Below are 4,041 nucleotides of genomic sequence, written 5' to 3'. Positions count from 1 at the left end.
GTGTACGGTGCTCCCGGTCTGGGTCTGACCCAGGGATAGGGATATGGGAACTGTGCACGGCGCTCCCGGTGTGGGTCTGGCCTAGGGATAGGGAGATAGGAACTGTGCACGGTGTTCCCGGAGTGTGTCTGACCCAGGGATTGGGATATGGGAACTGTGCACGGTGCTCCCAGTGTGGGTCTGACCCAGGGATAGGGAGACGGGAACTGTGTACGGTGCTCCCGGTGTGGATCTGACCCAGGGACAGGGAGACGGGAACTGTGCACGGTGCTCCCGGTGTGGCTGTGACCCAGGGATAGGGAGATGGGAACTGTACATGATACTCCCGGTGTGGGCCTGACCCAGGGATAGGGAGACGGGAACTGTGTACGGTGCTCCCTGTGTGGGTCTGACCCAGGGATAGGGATACGGGAACTGTGCACGGCGCTCCCGGTGTGGGTCTGGCCTAGGGATAGGGAGATAGGAACTGTGCACGGTTATCCCGGAGTGTGTCTGACCCAGGGATTGGGATATGGGAACTGTGCACGGTGCTCCCAGTGTGGGTCTGACCCAGGGATAGGGAGACGGGAACTGTGTACGGTGCTCCCGGTGTGGATCTGACCCAGGGACAGGGAGACGGGAACTGTGCACGGTGCTCCCGGTGTGGCTGTGACCCAGGGATAGGGAGATGGGAACTGTACATGATACTCCCGGTGTGGGCCTGACCCAGGGATAGGGAGACGGGAACTGTGTACGGTGCTCCCGGTGTGGGTCTGACCCAGGGAAAGGGAGACGGGAACTGTGCACGGTGCTCCCAGTGTGGGTCTGACCCAGTTATAGGGAGATGAGAACTGTGCACGGTACTCCCGGTGTGGGTCTGACCCAGGGAAAGGGAGACGGGAACTGTGCACGGTGCTCCCGGTGTGGGCCTGACCCAGGGATAGGGAGACGGGAACTGTGCACGGTGCTCCCGGTGTGGCTGTGACCCAGGGATAGGGAGATGGGAACTGTACATGATACTCCCGGTGTGGGCCTGACCCAGGGATAGGGAGACGGGAACTGTGTACGGTGCTCCCGGTGTGGGTCTGACCCAGGGAAAGGGAGACGGGAACTGTGCACGGTGCTCCCAGTGTGGGTCTGACCCAGTTATAGGGAGATGAGAACTGTGCACGGTACTCCCGGTGTGGGTCTGACCCAGGGAAAGGGAGACGGGAACTGTGCACGGTGCTCCCGGTGTGGGCCTGACCCAGGGATAGGGAGACGGGAACTGTGTACGGTGCTCCCGGTGTGGGTCTGTCCCAGGGAAAGGGAGACGGGAACTGTGTACGGTGATCCCAGGGTGGGTCTGACCCAGTGATAGGGAGATGGGAACTGTGCACGGTGATCCCGGTGTGGGTCTGACCCAGGGATAGGGATATGGGAACTGTGCACGGTGCTGCCGGTGTGGGTCTGACACAGGGATAGGGATATGGGAACTGTGCACGGCGCTCCCGGTGTGGGTCTGGCCTAGGGATAGGGATATGGGAACTGTGCACGGTGATCCCGGTGTTGGTATGACCCAGGGATAGGGAGACGGGAACTGTGCACGGTGCTCCCGGTGTGGGACTGACCCAGGTATAGGGAGACAGGAACTGTGCACGTTGATCCCGGTGTGTGTCTGACCCAGGGATTGGGATATGGCAACTGTGCACGGAGCTCCCAGTGTGGGTCTGACCCAGGGATAGGGAGACGGGAACTGTGCACGGCGCTCCCGGTGTGGGTCTGGCCTAGGGATAGGGAGATAGGAACTGTGCACGGTGATCCCGGAGTGTGTCTGACCCAGGGATTGGGATATGGGAACTGTGCACGGTGCTCCCAGTGTGGGTCTGACCCAGTGATAGGGAGACGGGAACTGTGTACGGTGCTCCCGGTGTGGGTCTGACCCAGGGAAGGGGAGACGGGAACTGTGCATGGTGCTCCCGCTGTGGGTGTGACCCAGTGATAGGGAGATGGGAACTGTGCACGGTGCTCCCGCTGTGGGTCTGACACAGAGATAGGGAGACAGGAACTGTGTACGGTGCTCCCGCTGTGGGTGTGACCCAGTGATAGGGAGATGGGAACTGTGCACGGTGCTCCCGGTGTGGGTCTGACCCAGGGATAGGGAGATGGGAACTGTGCACGGTGCTCCCGGTGTGGGACTGACCCAGGGAAGGGGAGACGGGAACTGTGCATGGTGCTCCCGCTGTGGCTGTGACCCAGGGATAGGGAGATGGGAACTGTACATGATACTCCCGGTGTGGGCCTGACCCAGGGATAGGGAGACGGGAACTGTGTACGGTGCTCCCGGTGTGGGTCTGACCCAGGGAAAGGGAGACGGGAACTGTGCACGGTGCTCCCAGTGTGGGTCTGACCCAGTTATAGGGAGATGAGAACTGTGCACGGTACTCCCGGTGTGGGTCTGACCCAGGGAAAGGGAGACGGGAACTGTGCACGGTGCTCCCGGTGTGGGCCTGACCCAGGGATAGGGAGACGGGAACTGTGTACGGTGCTCCCGGTGTGTGTCTGTCCCAGGGAAAGGGAGACGGGAACTGTGTACGGTGATCCCAGGGTGGGTCTGACCCAGTGATAGGGAGATGGGAACTGTGCACGGTGATCCCGGTGTGGGTCTGACCCAGGGATAGGGATATGGGAACTGTGCACGGTGCTGCCGGTGTGGGTCTGACACAGGGATAGGGATATGGGAACTGTGCACGGCGCTCCCGGTGTGGGTCTGGCCTAGGGATAGGGATATGGGAACTGTGCACGGTGATCCCGGTGTTGGTATGACCCAGGGATAGGGAGACGGGAACTGTGCACGGTGCTCCCGGTGTGGGACTGACCCAGGTATAGGGAGACAGGAACTGTGCACGTTGATCCCGGTGTGTGTCTGACCCAGGGATTGGGATATGGCAACTGTGCACGGAGCTCCCAGTGTGGGTCTGACCCAGGGATAGGGAGACGGGAACTGTGCACGGCGCTCCCGGTGTGGGTCTGGCCTAGGGATAGGGAGATAGGAACTGTGCACGGTGATCCCGGAGTGTGTCTGACCCAGGGATTGGGATATGGGAACTGTGCACGGTGCTCCCAGTGTGGGTCTGACCCAGGGATAGGGAGACGGGAACTGTGTACGGTGCTCCCGGTGTGGGTCTGACCCAGGGAAGGGGAGACGGGAACTGTGCATGGTGCTCCCGCTGTGGGTGTGACCCAGTGATAGGGAGATGGGAACTGTGCACGGTGCTCCCGCTGTGGGTCTGACACAGAGATAGGGAGACAGGAACTGTGTACGGTGCTCCCGCTGTGGGTGTGACCCAGTGATAGGGAGATGGGAACTGTGCACGGTGCTCCCGGTGTGGGTCTGACCCAGGGATAGGGAGATGGGAACTGTGCACGGTGCTCCCGGTGTGGGACTGACCCAGGTATAGGGAGACAGGAACTGTGCACGGTGATCCCGGTGTGTGTCTGACCCAGGGATTGGGATATGGGAACTGTGCACGGTGCTCCCAGTGTGGGTCTGAGCCAGGGATAGGGAGACGGGAACTGTGTACGGTGCTCCCGGTGTGGGTCTGACCCAGGGAAAGGGAGATGTGAACTGTGCACGGTGATCCCGGTGTTGGTATGACCCAGGGATAGGGAGACGGGAACTGTGCACGGCACTCCCGGTGTGGGTCTGACCCAGGGATAGGGATATGGGAACTGTGCACGGCGATCCCGGTGTGGGTCTGACCCAGGGATAGGGATATGGGAACTGTGCACGGTGTTCCCGGTGTGGGTCTGACCTAGGGAAAGGGAGATGGGAACTGTACATGATACTCCCGGTGTGGGCCTGACCCAGGGATAGGGAGACGGGAACTGTGTACGGTGCTCCCGGTGTGGGTCTGACCCAGGGATAGGGATATGGGAACTGTGCACGGCGCTCCCGGTGTGGGTCTGGATTAGGGATAGGGAGATAGGAACTGTGCACGGTGATCCCGGAGTGTGTCTGACCCAGGGATTGGGATATGGGAACTGTGCACGGTGCTCCCAGTGTGGTCTGACCCAGGGATA

Source organism: Hypanus sabinus, chromosome X1 (genome assembly GCF_030144855.1).
Source record: "Hypanus sabinus isolate sHypSab1 chromosome X1, sHypSab1.hap1, whole genome shotgun sequence".
NCBI lineage: Eukaryota > Metazoa > Chordata > Chondrichthyes > Myliobatiformes > Dasyatidae > Hypanus > Hypanus sabinus.
Note: the sequence above shows the minus strand (reverse complement) of the source record.